Below are 22,577 nucleotides of genomic sequence, written 5' to 3' on the forward strand. Positions count from 1 at the left end.
CCCAGGGTTTTGTGCAATTAAGAAACAGTTCAAGTGGTATTCATACACTAGCTGAAACTTGGAGCAAAATTCCCAGATGCCAAAAAAACATATATATAATAAAGAATGACCAGATATCATATGTGACTTTTTCTTAAGGCAAGTGTATGGGGCGGGAGCAAGGGAGAAGAGGGGGTTTAAGAGACCCACCATGAACCCTTACAATTGTCCATTGGGATTTAGGGCAGGGGCCTGATACTTGGAAAAGAGGTATGTCAGGATTCTACCAGAGAAATAGAACCAGTAGTATAGATAGATAGGCGATGATAGATACATACATAGATAGATAGATGATAGATAGATAGATAGATAGATAGATAGATAGATAGAGAAAGGGATTTACTGCAAGGGGCTCACTTACATGATTGTGGAACTGGCAGAGCAGGCCAGGAAGGCCAGGCTGGAAACTCTTAGGTGAGAGGGTGAGAGCTGTCCCTGCAGTTCACAAGTGGAATCTCTTCTTCCACAGGGAAACTTCAATTCTGCTGTTAAGGCCTTTCAACTGAGACGATCAGGCCCACCCAGATTACAGAGGATAATCTCCTTTACATAGAGTCAACTAATTGTAAATGTTAATTGCATCTACGCAGCTCCTTCACGACAACACCTACACTTACTGTTTGACTGAGTAACTGGTTGCTATAACCTAGCCAAATTGAGACAGAAAACTGACCATTGCTGGAGGCGTACTGCTGAGTAAAAAGTGAGGGGAGGCATCACCCACACAGGAAATACAGTGAATGCTGGGCAGGAGTGCCAAAAATATCCACAGACAGAAATTCACTTTAGGATTGCCTTAGCAAAGGGCACAGACTCCAAATTACAACTCTGTCAGCCATGTATGACAAAAACCCTTTGCTTTATCCCCTCCCTCACTTTCCACCTGTGGAAGAGCCTTTAATGGAGCTAGTGAGTGGTGAGGAGGCTGGATGAGTGAGCAAGTAGGTAACCAGTCCCACTTTCCCCTGAGGCAGGCTTGAGCTGGAGTTCCTTACAAGTTGTATATTATGGAGCCTGGAGATTTGCTATTAGACAGAACTGAATTTTGTTTGTTTTATGAGTTTTGTGTGTATATGTTTATTTTTAATTATTTTAAAGTTTTGAAATGTACACAAAAGTTGCAAGAATTTTACAAAGAATTCCTGTATATCCTTCGCCCAGATTACCTACATGTTAACCACATATCTTCTTTCTTTCTTTCTCTCTCCATATACCCATGTATGTATAATTTGTTTTCCTCAACTATTGGAGTGTCAGTGGAAGACATGATGTCCCTTACCTTACATACTTCAGTACATATCTCCAAAAAACAAAGACATTCTTTTACAGAACCATATTACAGCTGCCAAAATTAGGAAATTAATATTTGAATTAACTAGTCTACAGACCTTGTTCAGATTTTGTTATTTGTCGCAATCATATCCTTTACAGTGAAAGAAAATCCCAGATCATGGGCTGCATGAGTTGCCCCATCTCCTTCATCTCATTTTTTTTGACATTGATATATTAGAAGAATGCATGCCAGTTATTTTGTAAAATGTCCTTCAATTTTGATATCTTATGTTTCCTCAAGATAGCTTCAAGTGATACATTTTAGGCAGGAATACCACAGATGTGATATTGTGCCCTTCTCAGTACATCATATCGGGAGGCACGTGATGTTGATATGTGATGTAAACTTTGTGAACTCTAATCTCTTGGTTAAAGTGGTATCCATCTGGTGAAGTGGTATTTCTCTACTGTAAAGCTATTATTTTTCCCTTTGTACTTAGTATCTTATGAATAAAACCTATGAAACTATATAAATTTCCTGTTACCCCCATAATTTTCACCTACTAACTTTAACATTCATGATTTTTGTCTGAAATGGTTATAACAGTGATGGCTGTCATAAGATGATTTTCTAATTTCATCATTCTGTCAGCATTTCTTAGTTGGTTTTCTACTTTGGGACAGAACTATTTCTTCTAACCCGTTAATTTATGTATTTAAATAAGTATGGACCCATGCATTCCTTTTTTATTTAATGAGTTATAATCCTTTACTAACATGACTTTGATTTTCAATTGTCCCTGATTTGGCTAGTGGAAGCCCCTTCAAGGTGGCTCCTGAGAACAAGACATGTTGTTTCCTCAAATAATTAGAGGACATTTTATTTCTTGAATACGATGGGAAATGCCTTACCCATGGTTTTTCCTCAAATAATTAGAGGACATTTTATTTCTTGAATACGGTGGGAAATGCCTTACCCATGGTTTTATTCAAGAACAAGGAGAATAGCAGACTATCAGAAGGTCTAAATTTCTGCTGTCCCCCTAGTGAATACAACACTTCCTCAGTGTTAGTTGCATCTATAGTAGTGTTCTGTGATCACCTTCAGCCACTTGCAAATGTTCACTGAGAGAAAGTATTAATGTCAAGTCCTATTAATTCTCTTTCCCCATATATGTCTATATTCATTTGAATGACTCATCAACATGTTTGAATGGGAATTGTGTGAGGGAACATTCAAATGACTAAGTTTATTTCAAGATTAACACTAAACCGAAACAGACCAAAGCCAGAGTTCTCTGATGGCCTTAGAAAGCCATCAGTACTAATCAAAGAGTGGTCCATGGACCAGTAGCATCACCTGAAGGCTTGGTCCCACCCCCAAAAATTACAGTACTGAACACTATATAAGCTTAAAAAAACATTTTGTAGAGGAAATTTTACTGGCATAGAAAGAAAGCATGTCAAAGACATTTTAAAAAAAATAGCATAGGGGCGCCTGGGTGGCTCAGTCAGTAGGCATTTGACTTTGACTCAGGTCATGATCTCGGGGTCCTGGGATAGAACCCCACGTTGGGCTCTGCACTCAGTGGGGAGTCTGCTTGTCCCTCTCCCTCTCCTTTTGGCCCTGTCCCCACTCGTGCTCTCTCTCCCAAATAAATAAAATATTTAAAAAAAAAAAAGCCAGTATAAATGGTATGTATAGTAATTTCAGACATATAAATATGCAATACTCAAATAGTAATTTTTCTGAGTTTTAGAATTCTGAATTGACTTTTATTGTCTTAATTTATATTTGCTATCCTTCTTTTTAACAATGAGCATGTATTACTTTTCAATAAACAACAAAATTATTTCTTTGAAAAAAACAAAACAAGTTCATCCAGAAGTCCAGAATGCCAAAGTGATTTTAGTAGTATTTGTCTGTTCCATTCCTTTATGTATATTGACTTAGTTATGATTCTCTCAGAAGGAGACACTGAGCCAGGAATTCAGGAGCAGGTGATTTGTTGAGAAAATACTCTTGGGGAGACCACTGGGGGGGGCACAAGGGGTTGGGGAGTGCAGGGGGTGGGGGTGAGCAGGACAGAGAAGTGAAGGAAACCAAATAAGGGTGAGCTTTCTGGTGAAGCCCCCCACCACCCCAGCTTCGTTTTAACTCCTGGAGAGCTATAGAGAACAGGCAAAAAGTACTGGGCTTTTGGATTCCTGCATCTGTTAATAACTACAGCCTAGGGAAGGTACTGGTAAGGCTATCTCAGTGCTCAAAGGCAATTCAATAAATTGAATTGTGGGTCCTGGGGGAACCAGTGGTTGGAAAGCCTGCAGGAGCTGACGGTGGGTGCAGTATGAGAAAAGGGACACCGACCCTGCTGCAGAAATGAAGATGTAGATGCTTAAGTTTAGAGGGAAATACTCTCAAATAAAAAAAGGAAATACTCTCTTCCATGTATGTCCTTATCTTTAAATTGGCACTGTGTAAATTGGTTAAGAATGTGGCTTTTGATACAAATGCAGTGATCTGAAAGAGCACCTGCATCCCAATGTTTATAGCAGCAATGTCCACAACCGCCAAACTATGGAAAGAGCCCAGATGTCCATCCACAGATGAATGGATAAAGAAGATGTGGTGTATATATACAATGGAAAATTCTGTAGCCATCAAAAAAAAAAAAGTGAAATCTTGCTATTTGCAACAAGGTGGATGGAACTAGAGGGTGTTATACTAAGCGAAATAAGTCAATCAGAGAAAGACAATTATCATATGATCTTGCTGATATGTGGAATTTAAGAAAGAAAACAGAGGGGCGCCTGGGTGGCTCAGTTGTTAAGCGTCTGCCTTCAGCTTGGGTCATGATCCCAGAGTCCTGGGATTGAGCCCCGCATTGGGCTCCCTGCTCTGCGGGAAGCCTGCTTCTCCCTCTCCCTCTCCCACTCCCCTTGCTTGTGTTCCCTCTCTCGCTGTGTCTCTCTCTGTCAAATAAATAAAATCTTAAAGAAAAAAAAAAAAAGAAAGAAAAGAGAGAATCATAGGGGAAGGGAGGGAAAAAAAAACAAGATGAAACCAGAGAGGGAGACAAACCGTAAGAGACTCTTAATCATAGGAAACAAACTGAGGGTTGCTGGAGGGGAGGGAGGTGGGGGGATGAGGTAACTGGTTGATGGACATTAAGGAGGGCACGCGATGTAATGAGCACTGGGTATCATATAAGACTGATGAATCTCAGACCTGTACCTCTGAAACCAATAATATATTATGTGTTAATTAAAAAAAAAAAAAAATGAATGAGGCTTTTGTAGTCAGCAGACCTGGATTTGAATCCTCACTCTGCCATTTCCTAGCTGCCTATGCTTGGATCAAGTTACAAATGGTCTCTGAATCTCAGTGTCATCCTCTATGAAGTAGGGATAATAATCTGACCCTCAATAACCTGTCATGAGAATCAAATGGAATTACACCTGTAAGGTTTCTAGTTTTGTGTCTATGCAGTCAGTACTCAGTAAGTGACCCGTTTTTAACCCTCTTTCAGTCTCTAGGGGCAAGGTAAACCAAAAGAAGGCACAGGGATGGAGATCCAGACCTAGACCATCAGAAGAGTAAAGGTTCATCAAAGCAGAATCACTTTCAGACTGTCAGTTGAAGTGATTTAAACACGGAGACATTTTCTTTATCTGGTTTCTGATAATCAGAGAAAGATGAACATGACCCCTTTGCTATGAATATAGTCACTTAATTCTAGCCACACTAATTCTAGTGGCCCAAATGTTTACTTTTTTTGTTTGTTTCTAGAGCCTAACCCAACTTCTTCTAGAATGAAAATAGGTTATTAAAACAGAGTCTTAGTTCGAGCTCCCTAGAACTAGAGCTTGAGATGGAAACTCTTCTGTAAATGCTTTATTGCAAGAATGCTCCCAGAAGAGACTTTTCAGGGCATGAGGGATGCAGGATAAAGCAGGGCGAGGACCTAAGGAAGAGAAAGTTAGATTGCGCCTGACTCCAAGGGGAGCTATGGAGGATGGATTGCACCACTGGCGCTGCCCTGCCCTGAGGGAAGGAGGCTGACTGTTGTACCCTCCATCAGTCAGTCATTGGCCAGCCACCTGTGGGGACAGAAACCTCACAGATGCAAGGTGGCTCCCATCAGCCAATGGCAATCCTCCAGAGAAGGGGGGAGCTCTGAGCCACAGAGCAATGCGTGTGTCAGCTGGTGAGGGGAATTTGGTAGCATCTGCTACAAATGACATGTTTATGGGCGCAAAGTTTGGGCGTAAAGTTTTTGACGGTGATTTCTTGGGGTTTATTTTGTATAACAAGTTGTCTCTCTCTTAAAAAGAAAAGTAACTTTTACAAACTTCCAAACTTGTCTAAATCATTCTTAAGGATACAGAATGAGCAAGAACAGCAATGAGAGTCAATTCAGCAGCTACCTAAAAGGAGAAAGTCATTTCTGTTTCTTCAAGCTTGAGTTGAGCATTATCAATCATTGAAAATTATAACTGTGAGAGACAGACGGACGCATTCAAACCCCATGCTCAGGAGAAGGTCATGTCTAATTGGTATAAATGAATCACCCCCCCGCCGTGCGGTTAATTTAGCAATTTTTATTGAATTCACAATTTAGCAAATTTCCTATGTAGCCATGAAGGTGCCCAAGAAAACCACTGAGCCTGAAGTTTGTTTTTGAGGAGGTGGGATGACAAGAGAGGAAGGGAAGAATTTAGATGCCTTCTACCCACAGCTATAAATTTGCAGTAGTCATCTGAACTGTTATTATTTTCTAAATATTTGTACAGGGGGTACATTTTTTCCTGGATTTGTGTTTCTTTAACAATGGATCATGGGGGAAATTTATAAATGAAGGCAGATGAGGTGTTTGTGCACATCAGATAAGCTCATGTTAACATTCTTAGGTCCTTAGGTAATTGTTACTACATCATGAATTTTATCTGGGCAATAAAGAAGAATGAAATATTCTGTTAATATTCTGGAATTCACTGGAGATTTTTTTTTATCCCAGATAAATAGTTGAGTATTATGTGATGCATATGTGTGTGTATTTTATTCAGGATTAATAATGATGTCTTTCCTTTTATCTTCAGTAAATAAGACTTTGAAGAACTAATACATAAAAGATGATCTGATTTCCACAGGTTTAGTGACTTTTTTTTTTTTTAAGATTTTATTTATTTATTTGACAGAGAGAGACACAGCGAGAGAGGGAACACAAGCAGGGGGAGTGGGAGAGGGAGAAGCAGGCTTCCCGCAGAGCAGGGAGCCCGATGCAGGGCTCGATCCCAGGACCCTGGGATTATGACCTGAGCCGAAGGCAGACGCTTAACGACTGAGCCACCCAGGCGCCCCGGTTTAGTGACTTTTTTATAAGATGGCTTGAAATATCCATGTATTTCTCTAAACCTGGGAGATTATTATGTTCTTTGTTGTTGGGACATGCAGGCTCCAATGTGATGCTCCTCTCTTAAGGAAGTTGGAAATAAGAGAAATAAGTATTTCCTCACAAAAATTAAGATAATGAAATTAAGACAAGAAGAATGAAATGAACAATAGACAAAGTATTCCTGACAAGTCTGAATGGATCCCAAGCTAAAGCAACATATTGCACAGCTAAAGAAAGAAGAGTGTCAGCCAGAAGGAGGATTGGTCAGTGATAGAATTATCATGAAATGACATCAGCCAGGCTATGTTTCTCCAGATTCTGCCCTACTGAGGGATCTCTGTAACATGTGCATTTTTGTTGTAGATCTAGACCTTTCAAGACTGGTACCACTAGAATTTTGAATCAACCAGCAACAGTTTTTGTGCACAATTTGGTCGGATTCATTCATTCAGCATATATTTATTGAGCACTGATAAGGACGATCCGGGAACTGTTCCTTGTTTGCCCCATGTGGTGTATCATGGAGAGAAACCCAGGTTTCTGCATCACCTGGCTTCCAACTGGATTTAGGCAAGGGCAGACACTGGTAAAAGATGGGAGAAGAAAGGAAGGAGAGGAGAAGCCAAGCTAGTTCTCCAGTCCTCTCCTTGCCCTTGGGCAGCTCCCATGCAATAGCTTTGTCCATCTCCCCATGGCACCTGCTCTCCCCTGAGCACCCTACCATGGTTCCAGCTTCCACCAGGTGAACCTGGCCTCTGGGCTCTTGTCCACCACCCCATCCTCCTGTCCCTCCAGCTTGGGGATGGTTCCAGCTTGTTCATATCTGGGCTGTCTCACTCAGCGTCTTCTATCAGCTGCACCACCTATTCCTTGCATTAACTTCCCTTCTGTAAGAACTCAGAGTGGTTTCTGTTTTCCTGGTTGGATCCTAACTCGCCATGTATCAGGCATGATGGCATGTCAGGAGAAAATAAAATGCAAAAATCAGGCTTGGCCCCTACCCTGATAGAGCTTCCAGTTTGGTAGCAGAGACCCATTTTAATAGAATAACCACAAAATCCATATGTGACAATCACACAAGTTTGGATAATTAATGATTATCATTAAGACAAGATTCCACAGGGCATACTCCTGTAAGGTTTTCTTTTTTAAATTCCAGTTAGTTAACATACAGTGTAATATTAGTTTCAGGTATACAATATAGTGATTCAACAAGTCTCTACATTACTCAGTGCTCATCATGGTAAGTGTATTCTTAATCCTGGTCACCTCTTTCACTCATCCCCCCGCCCCCCCTTCTGGTAACCATCAGTTTGTTCTCTATAGTAAGAGTCTGTTTCTTGGTTTGCTTCTCTCTCTTTTTCCCCCTTTGCTCATTTGTTTTGTTTCTTAAATTCCACATGAGTGAAATCATATGGTGTTTGTCTTTCTTGATCTTATTTTGCTTAGCATAATACTCTCTAGATCCATCCATGCCATTGCAAATGGCAAGATTTCATTCTTTTTTAGGGCTAATATTCCATTGTGGATAAGATCACATCTTTATCCATTCATCAATTGATGGACACTGGGGCTGTTTCCATAATTTGGCTATTGTAGATAATGCTGCTACAAGCATTGGGGTACATGTATCCCTTTGAATTAGTATTTTATTTATTGTTTGAGAAAATACCCAGTAGTGTGATTGTTGCGTCATAGGGTAGTTCTATTTTTCACTTTCTGAGGAACCTCCATACTGTTTCCCCGAGTGGCTGCACCAATTTGTATTCCCACCAACAGTGCAAGAGGGTTCCCTTTTCTCTACATCCTCACCTATGCTCACGTAAGGTTTTAATACAGGTAGAGGGCACAACACAGCAAGATAGAGCATAAGGAATCATATTTGGCTCTAAGGTTCCAGGCATACCACCCCTCCACCCCCAGGGTCTTTCTTAGGTATTCAGGATAGGTAGGGCACACTTCATCTTTAGATTATACACGATCAAGATAACTGTGGGCCCAGGGACACCTGGGTGGCTCAGTCAGTTAAGCATCTGCCTTCAGCTTGGGTCATGAACTTAGGGTCCAGGGATGGAGCCCCAAGCCCCTTGTCAGGCTCCCTGCTCAGTGGGGAGTCTGCTTCTCCCTCTGCCTCCCCTCTCCCAACCCTGCTCGTGTGCACTCTAATAAATAAATAAAATCTTAAAAAAAAAAAAGTTAATTAACTGTGGGCCCAGAAACACATTTATTGAGCTGGCCTAGCATAGCTGCAAGGAACGCTGTTTTGAGGCCACATGTAAAGTCACAGAGTCTCTACAAAATCAGGGGACTTCACACTGATACAATACCATTTTAGCTGAGATCTGAAGGATGAGTAAGGAATTCAGTTGGCCCTGATGGAAGGGAAGAGTCTGATGGAAGGAACAGCATTTTGCAGGGCAGGTCCATTCCAAGAAATGAAATGAAGACAGTATAACCAGAACCAAAACAGAAGCTGGGTGGAGGAAGAGGCCCAAACCAGATCCGTGGAGAACCCAACCAGGGTCTTTACTGAACTGACTGGGAGAGAGTACCTCTTTCCATTTGGGATTCTAACGGGATGTAAGTCTGGAGCTGCGGGTAGACATCTGTGCCACGTTGTGGGGACATTTTGGCTGAGCTTGGCACTCACACAAATTTAAGCAGAGCTGAAGGAGCAAGAGAGCTGGAGAGCGAGTGCCCACAAGCCCAGGAAAGAGACACACTTCTCAAGGGTTCCGTGCAGTCTTGCGCAGTCTACCCCTAGAGATTCTAAACTTCATGGACCATCACGCTCTCTTTGGATTAAATTGGTTTGTGTTGAGAGCCCTCATACAAAAAGAACTGCCCTTCAAAGGATATTGTGGTGTTACTAAAGTGAAGGAAATTCCTAGGATGAGGGAAGAATCAGCAGAATTTGTTTTTTTTAAAGAAAGATTTCTTTTTTTTTTTAAGATTTTTATTTATTTGACCAAGAGAGACACAGCGAGAGAGGGAACACAAGCGGGGGGAGTGGGAGAGGGAGAAGCAGGCTTCCCGCCGAGCAGGGAGCCCGATGCGGGGCTCGATCCCAGGACCCTGGGATCATGACCTGAGCTGAAGGCAGACGCTTAAAGACTGAGCCACCCAGGTGCCCTCAAGAATCAGCAGAATTAAACAGAAATCAGTTACTTCCCCAAATCCATCTGGTTGCCTTGTAAATCTCTGAAGGGATTTTCCTGCCACGTTGAAAATGCAAGGTAATCTACACTTAAATTATTTTAAAATGAGTCATGGTAAGCAACTAAAAATCATGCATGTACCTCCTTGGTGCCTAGTCCGCTGGAGAGAGGTTCATTCTGAAGCTAATTCATCCCTGTTACACTCTTGAGTTCCTGCACCTGTTCCTTCCTGTTCCCTTGTTTCTTTCTACTGGACCATATCAGCACTCCCTTTTGCCCCTCATAACACAGCTATTCGTCTGGAGCAAGTCTTCTTCTAAAGGGCTGCTTCTCATCAGTGCCCGCTGGTGAGGGGCTCCCCCTTACTCCACCACCCTCCTATTGGAGTCTCAGTTCCAGCCCAGGCTCCAGGATGCATAAAAAGTGTTAATCATTCTGAAGAAGTGAAGGAATTGTACATAAGCAGGGAGCAAGTGGTCTCAAAAACTCTACACATGATTTGGCAAAAGCGTTTCTTTTTTGGAGGACACGGTGGGCCGCAGAACTGATAGGATAAGAACACTTCCTAGACCACACATCAGCAGATACATGTGTTGCGTAGCATTGAAGTTACCCTTGTGATGTCAATTTCGAAATGTGCCACGTGTTTTATGATGCAAATGTGAGCACCTCACCTTAGGCTTTTCTTCATTTGATATGCGTGAGTAGGAATGCACGGAAAAAAACACAAGAACAGATGATATTCTCCAAGCCTTTTGGTAAGAAACGTCTGACAAAAAATGTAAAATGTACTTATCGATTCAAATGTAGTAATTGGTTTGGGGCTTTTCTAGATCTCCTTTTCTACTTATAGAAATCATCTTGAATGGAGCAGAATGTTCTTAAATTCTTTTCTACATCATTTTCAAAATCAATAAGTCCAAATAGTTTCATCCTTTTTAGGCTTTTGGGGGGAAAAGGATCAGCAGAAGAGAGAGAGAACGGTTTTCATTTTTATCTAAACTTCTCCGGTTGTGTCTGGTTTTCCCATCTCCATTTTCTCACCTCCAGCGTTAGAATTGTTGGCAAAGCTTAAAAGAAGAGAAACATAAGTTGAAATTGGGGGAGTTCAAGTGAAATCCTCACTTAAAGACTATAAGCCACTCGGTCATTCATTGCTTTCAGTAAATATTAAGGATCTCCTATTTTCCTGTCAGTATCCTAGGCACCTAGTGTGGGACCTGAGCAAAGCTCAGTCACTGCTCCCTGGGCCCTTACTGCTGTGGTCCTGGGAGACAGTAAGTAAATAAACACAAAGTATCCTTATAAATTGTGATGAATGTTACTGCGTAAAGTTTTAGGCTGGGAGACCCAGAGGGCTTCTCTGAGAAAGTATCTAATCTGAGACCTAAAGAATGAGTGGAAACTGCCAGACTGGGAGGAGAGAGAGGGAGGCAATCTGTACACAAAGTAACCACCTCAAAGGCTCTGAAGTGAGAGAGAGCCTGGCTGGGGAGGAGTATGCTGCAAGGAAGACCAGAATGGCCTGAGGAGCTGAGGATGAGGTTGAAAGGGAGGCTAGAGCCAGATGTTGAGCACTTGCAGGGAAGAGTAAGGAGTGTGACTTTCTAAGTTCAATATAATGGCATTTAAAGGATGCAAGCTGACAGATGACATGATCCAGTTCTCTTTATTAGAAGGTGATTGTGGGGAAAAAAAATAGATCATCGTAGCTGCTTTATAGAAAAAGCTGAAATGAAGGCAAAGTTAGAAGTGATCAGTTATTTTATTTTATTTTTTATTTTTTATTTTTTAAAGATTTTATTTATTTATTTGACAGACAGAGCACAAGCAGGGGGAGTGGGAGAGGGAGAAGCAAGCTCTTTGCTGAGCAGGGAGCCCGATGTGGGGCTCGACCCCAGGACCCTGGGATCATGACCTGAGCCGAAGGCAGACGCTTAACGACTGAGCCACCCAGGCGCCGCAGTGATCAGTTATTTTAATATTCTTGGTGAGAAATGATTGCAGCACGGCTTAGAGTATTGGCAGTTGTGTTAGCCAGTCTCCAAATCAGCCCCTATGATCCTTTCCTCCTGGGTTTCATATCCTGGTGTCGTTCCCTAGAACATTAAATAGGGCTGATCCGGGTAAGCAATAAGACCATACAAAAATGATATTGTGTGACTACGAAAAGTCAGCCAGAAGAGACAAAACAGCCTCCTGTTTGCTCTCTCATGGATCACTCCCTTTGAAGGCATTCAGCCACCATGTCCTGAGAACACTCAAGCAGCCCTATAGAGAGTTCCATGTAGGGGAGGAACCGATGCCTCCTGCCAACTGCTAGCACAAACCTCCCCAGCCATGTGGATGTGCCACCACTGGAAGCAGATCTTCCAGTGCTAGTCAAGCTTTCAGAAGACTGCAGCCCTGGCCAACATCTCATCAGACTCCTAGCCAGAATCATCCAGCTAAGCCACTCCCATATCCTTGACCTCCAGAAACTGTATGTGATATAAAACATTCATTGTTTTTAGGCACTAAGTTTTAGGGCAACGTATGATGCAACAAAGAAATGCCTAATGCAGTTATGGAGGCAGAGAGAAGGGGGTGGCTTTGAAGTGTGTTTGGAAGTAGACAAGATGGGATGTGACCAAGGCCTGGATCTGTGGGTGGGGTTTGAGGAGGGACAGCACGGAGATCACCTCCCAGATTTCTGGCTTGTACAACTGGAGAGTTTGCATTGCTTAGTGAGAGCAAAGAAGACATCAAAAGAGCACACATTTGAGGTTGAGGGTCTGGTTTGGGATATGTTATGTTTAGTTAAAGATGTCTGTAAAATAGCCAAGGGGATAAACAAACTCCAAAAAAGAAATCTGGGTTAGTGACATAAATTTAGGAGCTTTTGGTTTTATGATGGTGATTAGAGGCATAGGAATAAATTATATCAACTAGACCCAGGTGATGAATCTGCCTCAAGAGCTGAAGTCTGAAGATTTCCATAATGTAGAAATCTAGAAGAAGAGAAGCTCACACATGAGAATGAAAAAGAAAAATAGAGGAATTGAAAGAAAAGAGGAAAGCAGGAGAGTGTGGAGTCATGGAAGCCAAGGTCACTGGTTCCCGAGAAGGGGGAGGAGCCAATATCAAAAATTGCTGCGAAGTTTAGTACAATATTGACTAAAAGGACCTAGCAGTTCTTGACCTTGGCTGCATTTTGGAATCAACTAGAGAATATTAAAAAACAAAAAACAACACAGGTATCTGTCCTCTACCCATAAAGCCTCTGCTTTAATTGGGCTTAAGTAGGGACAGGGTGTCTGGATTTTAAAAGCTTTCCAGGACCACCTTAAGTAAAGTTGAGAACCAGTGATCTAACAGATTTGGCAATGTGGCTGTATTTGTGGGCCTTGGCGGAACTGTGGGCCAGACACCAGACTGGTAGGTGCAGGAATCAAATCTATTATGGTTTATCTTTCTTTATTCTTTTAACAGAGCAATGCTACAGCTCTCCCATGTTCCTCATCTAGTAAGTTGAGCTTCTTGGTAACTTGTTAACTATTTCTTAGGTCAGTGGTTCTCAACATAGGCTACCATTAAAACCATCTGAGGAGCTTTGTAAAATATTCATGGCCCTATCCAGGGGCAATCAAATCAGATCCCAAGGGTGGGGAAAAGGGCAAGGGGATTTTTTGAAAACACCCTGGAGTATTAGTGTGCAGCCTGGGTGGAGACCACTTCCTGGGAATTATGTAGAAGCAACGTAAATTTGTTGTTGGCTTGGTGCTGCAGTATCTAGGGGAGCAGAGATTCTTTAATACCTACAGAGGTGCAGAAGGTCACAAGATGTCAAATGCTAAAAGGGAAATGACAGAAAGAGCTTCCATTGGCTGAACCCTCCCTCAATGCAAAGGCAAAATCTGTAGACTTCTCAATACTTTACTGATAATATACTCCGTTCTAACTCCTACTTATAAGAAGTGAAATACTATGGAGGAGAGGGGCTGAAATTGGAGGGAAAGTGGGGACCTGTGCCCCTTAAGGGACAGACTTGTTTTTTGGACAATGCATTGCACAACTCCAGAAGGGTCCGGGACCATAGAATATTTTGTGAACAGTGCCCCTGGAGTTACAGCCTGTCTCTAAGTCACCTTAATGAAAAATGCACATCACTGAAGCAGATTGGATGGATAGTATTGACTCTTCTGAGGGTTATTTGGCTTTATCTTGCTAACAGCATCTTCCGAGTCATTGCAAGTCACATTGCTCCTGATACTCAATAAACTACCCAAGAACTCCATGGGCCAGAACATTTTTATAAGGAACTCAGCTCTGGTAACAAGGTCACTACTTTTGGTCACCAGCTTTTGAGGTAGGCAGCAGGAGGTATAGCTAAGGGATTTCAGAGTTCACGAAAGTGAGGCCAAGAGATACCTGCTCATCTCTGTTCAGTTTCTAGTATTCCCATGTCTTTCTAGGTGGCATAGAATTGGTAGGCTCAGAATTTGCTATAAAATTCAGGCTTAATTCTTTAATAGCATCTTAGCTCTTTCACTTACTAGCTATGTGACTTGGCAAACTGACCTCTCTCAGATTATTTCCTCGTGTGTAAAATAGGGACCCTCACTCACTGTGGTAGTGATTAGAACTATTCACCAAATATTTCCAGCCTGTCCCCACACACTGTAGGACCACACTTCCTGTCCTGCCCCCTTCTTAACTAGTTGTGAACAATGAGTTGTGAGCAGAAGCGATGTTCGTTATTTCCAGGGTGGTGCTTTGAATTGCAGGTTTGAGAGTCTCTGAGCTTCACTTCCTTCTGCTGCTGGCTCTTCTGTCAGCCCAGGGGACACAGAGTGAGGTCCAGAGCTGCCTGTCAACGGACATGACAGAGAGAGGTTCTGTCACGGTAGGTCATAAGCAGCTGAGATTACAGGCTGTCAACTACTCTAATAGACTTTCTTCCTAGATTTGTGTTGAGGACACAGTGGGACAATATATACTGGGCAATTGCTCTATTTATTATCCATCACACTATAAAGTGCTAAGTACATGTATGTTTCCATCGTTCAGTCATTGTTGGCCTTCCACGTCTAAGTATTAGCATCTGTGTAGCTCTCAGGATAGGAGTTTGAGGCCTAGGATGGGAGGACACTTTAGAAGTGTCTATGCTGACATTTAATTATTCATGAAAATTACTGATCATCAAGTTCGTAAATCATATTTTCAGTTCATGATAATTGATAATATACAAGAACCTTAAGAACAACTCATAATGGCTAAAAACTAATACCTAACCTCCTTTTCAATAAATAACCACAAGCAACTGATTTTTACTCAGCTCTCACAGCTGAGTAAAATGCAATTGAGAAAAGTCTTAACTGTTTGATAAATATTGAAGGTGTGTTTAGTTTTAACTCATAATAAATACAAAGCATATGGGTTTAAAGAAGAAAGTAAAAATAAATTCTAAAATAATGCTGGTTCCTACCTTTCTCTTTGCCTTTTTTCAAATATTTATGTTCTACTTATAAATATGCACCTGTATAAATTATGACTAAAGCTATTTTTACTGCTTCACACTAAATCTTTTACTGAATATAAGGAACCTTAATCTCCAGTGTATTATGTACCAAAGGATAATAGATTTAGCAACAGAAATAGTTACATTCCATTAAAAACCAACTCTATAATTCACAACTGGACCTAGGTTCTCTTCCCAGTCCAATGACATACTTAACTTCCAAAAGGTCTAAAACAAATTTTTTAGTTTTATGATTTACAGGATCACATTTTTTCCATTTTAAATGATAGATTCTTATATTTATGTTGTTTTCCGTGGGTTCTCAGAATAAGAGCTAAATGTCTTGACAATAAGTATGATTTGTGTAAGTTCAGTAATCTCTTGATAGGAGGTGGTTTGATTATTTGACTATTCCAATTATTAGTCATGTTATTTAATTTTTAAATACTTAAATACAATTTTTCTTATAAAAGGAATACATAATCATACAGGAAAAATGCAAATTAGAAGGAATAAGAAAAACATCACCTACTATTCCAACTCTAGAGAAAACCACCGTTCACCCCTTGAGGACTTTATCCCAGTCCTTTTGCTCTGCACACATTTGCCATAAAGGTAAATGCAAATACAAAATAATATATAATGTTTCTTAACCTTTGTTCCTGATTATGAATGTAATTCATATGGCTCCTTGTAGAGAATTTTGAGAATATAAAAACTAAGACAAAAACATAATCCAGGGGAAAACCACCAGAGATCACTACTATTAATATTTTAGTTCCATTAAAAGCAATCATTACATAGCTACTTGACAGTTCACTCAAAAGGTGTATTCCATAGAACAGTCTTCAGCAGCATGATTAGATTTTTCAGAGTGCTGAATATTTATTCATTTCTGAGTTGGAGCACTTGCATTCATCATGCATTTGTAATATGGGGTAACTATACTACGTTACATCCTGATGTTACAGAGAGAGAAACCCAGCCTGTTCTCACCAAAAGCTCCAGGTTTGGGGAGGATGTAGAATAGGAACTAATTACAATACAGAGTGATTAGTGCTAGCAATTGAGATAAGCTCAAGATGCAGGGGAGCATAAACCTATCCTGCTGGGGAAGAAAGTGTAAGGGAAAACCAGCTTTCTGGAAGCTATGCAGTAGGGCTTTGCTCTCAGGGGTGGGTGTAGCCAAAGACTGGGAGGAGGGGAACCAGCAGGGCACATATGCTACCCAAGAACAAAGGTAATCCCACATGGTTGGAAGATAGATCAAGACAAGAGATGTGGTGAGAGAAGTCGGGGTAGGCTTTGTATTTTCATAGTAAGGAGTCTTTTACATAGATAGCAATGAGGCAATTAACCAACAGTGACATGATCAGGGATGCATGAAAGAGAGAGCATTGTAGCAGGAAGGGATGAGAGACCCGGCAAGGCGGAGCCTGAGGGGGACAATAAAATATGGCACCATTCAGACTAGAAATGGAGAGGGCCTGTGTGAAGGCACCAGTGACAATGACTATTGGGGACATCAAGGAGGCTTAGGATGTCCCTTACCCCTTCACCTGCCACTCGGGGACCAACCTTAGATGTTGACTATAATTGAAGTCAGAACACAGGGACCTGTGCTAGGTCACATAAGGAGAGAAAATGGCTCAGGCTGGTTACTTCAAAGACCCTTCTAGGACAACATGACCACCACAGAACTAGAAAGATACTCCTTTGGGCCATGATGATTTTATCTGACCTACAGGTTGAAAGAAGAGTAAATCTATTCAACACACTTACTGAATCATAGTTATTCATAGTATGTCGATGAGACAGTGACCCAAATGGGTACACACTTGCTGGATAAACAAATACACTGGTTAGGGAATGAGGACTTTACAGAGGTCAGGGGATGTTGAGGTTCAATATAAATTGTTTTCTTTTCCCACATGGGCTGGTAACATGGTTTATTTTGCAGAGTTCCCTTAATTAAGATGACCAACCCACACTGGGGAGGGTATGTGTTCTGGTAAGCGCTGTGAATTGTGCAAGACTGTTGAATCTCAGATCTGTACCTCTGAAACAAATAATGCAATATATGTTAAGAAAGAAAAAAAGAAGAAGAAGAATGTAGCAGGAGGGGAAGAATGAAGGGGGGGAAATCGGAGGGGGAGAAGAACCATGAGAGACAATGGACTCTGAAAAACAAACTGAGGGTTCTAGAGGGGAGGGGGTTGGGAGGATGGGTTAGCCTGGTGATGGGTATTGAGGAGGGCACGTTCTGCATGGAGCACTGGGTGTTATGCACAAACAATGAATCATAGAACACTATATCTAAAACTAATGATGTAATGTATGGGGATTAACATAACAATAAAAAAATTAAAAAAAAAAAGTAGGAAACATGAAACAAACAAACAAAAAAAAAAGATGACCAACCCAGAAAGCTATCCACATTTTTTTAGCACAGCACTTAAAACTGTCCATAATTAGGTCCCCTGAATACTTTTTTTTTCTTTAACAATTAGAACTTTCTTTTTTTTTTTTTAAAGATTTTATTTATTTATTTGAGAGAGAGAATGAGATAGAGAGAGCATGAGAGGGGGGAGGGTCAGAGGGAGAAGCAGACTCCCCGCTGAGCAGGGAGCCCGATACGGGACTCGATCCCAGGACTCCAGTCTCATGACCTGAGCCGAAGGCAGTTGCTTAACCAACTGAGCCACCCAGGCACCCAACAATTAGAACTTTCTGAAAGTTGTTTGAATTGCTTTGTGAGGGGATAATGGGTTTGCTATCACTGGAAGTATTTTTTTTTTTTAAAGAGGGCTGAAAAACCACTGGAGGAGAGGTTTTAGGTGGATTAAAATACTGGTTTACAGCTTTGAGGTGAGGATTTTTTTTCCTGTTGTAGTTATGTAAAGATATGCTTATGTATTACTTTTTTCCTTTCCTGCTATCCAGCACCACAAAGTCAATGAAATTGGTATGACATTTCAGATAGAATGTCAGAAACCCAGATACCTAGAATTCCTTTAACACATATATTTGAAGTCTGCATACAGCTTCACTAGGTTGGATCTTCTTATAAAGCAATGACTTAAATGTTTTATTCATTCAGCCTTCACTGAGAGCTAACTTTGTGTTACTAGATATGGAAAAATTAGGTAACAGGAAAGGGCTATTGAAAATTGAATCAAATTACAGATAGAGTACAGGTGTCTATTTTCATTGTAAAGCCTTTTTAATGAAAGAAAAGTTGATGAAAATAATCCATAATGGTATGTAAAAACAAAGTTTTCCATCAGAGGAACAAACACTGTGAAGAATCTCTGAGAGGTAGAAAACCATCATGTGCAGAGAAGGTGACAAGTCCAAATACAAATGGGAGATCATGATTCTTCCAAAAGTCAGAAACATCAGAGAAAGCCTAAGGAAGGGCAATGCCATCTATGGTAGAATATGATTGAAGGGGACATGCCATTATCTGATGACAAGTGATGCTGTTTCTACAGGGAAGATTTCAGGAAATCTTTTAAGAAATGAGGTCTGAGCTGGCTTCATAATTCTTTAAAGTTCTTAGTATTCCCTCTAACACTGCTGACTGAACTCGCTCAGGATGAAGCCACAAGTCCCTTGGGGGTGTGTTACACTGGAAAGAAAAAATGTGTGACTCAGGCAATTTGACAGTGACTCCCATTGCAAGAAAAAAAAAAAATCTGTGATGCAAGGACTTTGGGGAATACATCCGTTCTCATACTCATTTAAGTCTGTTTCCATGCACCACAATTACTCACAGAATGTCAAGAACCGAAGACAAGCTTCAGGATTAGTATCTGAGAGATATGGAATTACCTTCAGGCTGAGGGGCAAGACAAAGTGGGGAAGTCTTTAACCAGACAAATTGGAGCAAGTCCAGTACCAGGTATCAGAATTGTCATCCTCACCACGTTTAGAGGGATTGAAGATTTCCGTGTCTCCAATGGGATTTTTTTTTTCCTAAGAAACTAGATGAGAGAAACCTAGGATGGAAGTTGGGAACTGTCAAAGCAGTGATTGGTGAAAATGGAATTGGGAAATGTGACTAATGGGTGGGCACAGAGAAATGAGAAGCATGATGTTAAAATGGGATCAAATGAAAAATCTGAAATTTTATCCTGCAGGAGATGGCTAAAAACAAAACAATTTCATTCTGAATGAGAACAGGATTGCTAAAAATCACTCTTCAAGCAATCTAGGATTTAAATCTGCACATTCTAGACTCAATTTACATGGGCAAACTGATGCAGAAGACTTTAGGACCATGCTTCCTTCTTCATATGTCTGGCTTCTTCCCATCCTCCAAGTTCAACATTAAGATTATATCCTTACATAAAGTTCTCCATGACTATTAAGCAATTTGGGCTTATGTAGTTCTTTGGAATGCAACACATGGGTGTTTCAAAATCCAGTGATTAGAAAACTATGGACTCCAAATACTGTTTGTGGAAATACGCATCCATAGCAGACCTGTGCCCTGCCCAGCTTCCGCTGGTCCTCTCTTCTGAATCTTCTCGTCACTGAACAGCCTCTTATAAAGCACCTGCCACTCTCCCGAAGGCTTTCTCTGGCTGCAGGAGCCTGACCCAGTGTGCTAGGAAGGCTGGAATATCTGTGAGTTGATGCCTCCAGAAGCTGCCTTCAACACCACCCAGTGGGAAGTGTTGGGTATATACCCCAATCCTCACCTTTCTGGTGGGGCAACATGGAGGCATGTTATGCAGTCTCCCCAGGATCCCCAAAGGCCTGAGCAAATTCTGCTCATTAGCACACCTTTAATGGCTTTTCTCCTTTCTTTGTCTTATCTTCTCACTCAGCTTTGCCTCCAAGTGGTTCCTGGGATCACGCTCCATATAAACTACTTGCACTCACATCCTCTCACACTCTACTGGGGAGACCCAAGCTAAAACAGCATTTTATCACATGAGAAAATGAACCAGATATGAAAGAAAGTAGATTAAGAGGAGTTTGAGCCAACAATGGCTGATGATTAAGAATCAAGCATAGCTGTGATTAAGAACTATAGATGACCTTACCGGGGAGGCACTGCTCAGCTTTTCCCCAAGCCTTGTGGGAATTCCTCCTATCCACCTGTGCGCAGCTGTGAACTACTTATGGGAAGCGGACTTTCACTGGAATCCTGAATTACTGTTCTCAGTAAACTCCAATATTGTACTATCTAAAATGTATGAATACCAAAGTTTAGTAATAGTGAATTCTTCATACAGTAGTTTACTAGTATATAGCACTTGCTTAGATATAAAAAATAAAATGATACATGGTGTATCATTTGCTCACAATAAAGAAAAAGCCTCTCAGCCCTTCATCAGTTTGAACCTTTAAAACTCCTGAAAGCCTCATGAATGCTGGTCCACACTTTGACAATTCCTGCCCTAAATAGAGGTCACATGGGGTAAAAACCCCACTACTGCAAGCAAATGCCCACTGCTTTCTTGGCAGCCTGGCCCTTCGACCAAAAATACTTTAAACAGTGTGTTCCTAGTCTTTGAAAGAGCAAACATGCCTTTAGGGAAAAGAGGAAAAACACACAGCAACCTTATTGATGTTGGGTTTGATACTTACTCTTCTCTTTCTTGGGTCAAGCCTGCTGAGGGTAAACTGGGTGCCAGGTCCTTATCATTCTTCAGGAAGTTCTGCTTTCTAGAGGGAAAAATCAAAAGTACCTGGGAGGAAATCAGCCACGCTTATGCTGTTCAGTGGTTCTCTGTTTGGGGTGGGTGGTGGTAACACATGGCACATAGATGTTAAAGCATTCACTGTTTGCAGAGAACTTCCTTTGGGTCTAGATTTCCTCTACCACCTGGAAGCCATTTTTCTAGTTGCCTATATGTGTTTTGCAAGTTCGTCTGCCCCTACTAGGCTATAAAGGAGTTGAGGGCAAGGGTCTTACCTAAGTTACATCCCTGGGACAGCGCAGAGTGAAAACCCCACTCCTTTGCCTGGGGTTAAGGAGGAAAGCAAACCTGAGACCAGACTTCCACTGCAGCACCCCCTGCGGGCTCCACCGACTTAGTCTGAATTCACCCCTGGCTTGACTTCTTTCCCTTCCCTCTTGCTTCCCCTATTCCTTTACTGTCTCCCTTGGAGCCCTTCCTTAAGAATCTATTTGCACATGATTCCATCTCCAGGTTTTCTTCTGTGGATCACTAGCTATGAGGTCAACCCTTAGGACTAAAAATTGGAGCACTAGCAAAATGCAAATTAATGGCTACCATTTTGTCTTAGTTAAGTGTCCTTGATCTCCAGGGAGGAGAAACCCACTCAAATTTGCTTGAATGGGAAATTTACAGAAGTATACCATGCCCTGGGGGAATTAGAAAATTACCTGTAGCTTGTTGGGACCACATAGTCTCCCTTCTCTGATTCTCTCAGCACAGGAACTCATCTATTTTGCTGCAATTCAATGTTTCCTGTGATGCTTCACTCTAATGTAGTTGCCTGCACATGGCTGTGGCTTACTAAGGAAACAAGACGCTTGCCTTGGTTCTACAGAAAACCAGCTTATTCAAACTCTTAGTGTCCTAGGTCCAAATGCCAAATGCCAAAGGAAAAAAAAAAAAACCCCAAACACCAAAATCTGATTAGCCCATCTAGGGTCAGGTGTCTTCCCCATCCCAATCAGATGCAGCTGTGGAGGCAGGGTCCTCTTCTGAGACACAACCCCTTCTTCAGCAGTACCGTGGAATGGTTGGACTTTTTCACAAGGGATTATAGGCTCAAGGCAATGACTGATATCTCTAGGAGAATAATAAGCCAAGACTTTTTTGTTCTGCCTTCAAACCTCTCAGGCTGGCCCTGCCTCCCCAATCCAGCTTGAAGATTCTCACTCTTGAACCTGTCTCCTCTACTCCAATCTCATGGGCTTGTTCATGGTCTACCAACATGCTAGGCTAACTTTGTCTCCATGCTGACATTTTTCCCCAGTTCCTCCAGCTGTACGGGTTTTGTCTCTGTTTCTGCAAACACTTTCCTTCCTTTATTTCCTACTTCCTCCAGGAAGCTTTTCCCATCCTCCCCTAACGCCTACAGCACCATTCAATTTTGTTCGTTTACCCAGGTTACATGATAAAGTCAGGGCTGCCTTCCCTACTTAGGAAGCACCTCAAAATCAGGGAGAGACCATGCCTCCTACTTCTGCTGCTTCCTCCCCAGCACCTGACATCATTCTGAGCA

The sequence above is a fragment of the Phoca vitulina genome, unplaced genomic scaffold (genome assembly GCF_004348235.1).
Source record: "Phoca vitulina isolate PV1807 unplaced genomic scaffold, GSC_HSeal_1.0 scaffold22, whole genome shotgun sequence".
Classification (NCBI taxonomy): domain Eukaryota; kingdom Metazoa; phylum Chordata; class Mammalia; order Carnivora; family Phocidae; genus Phoca; species Phoca vitulina.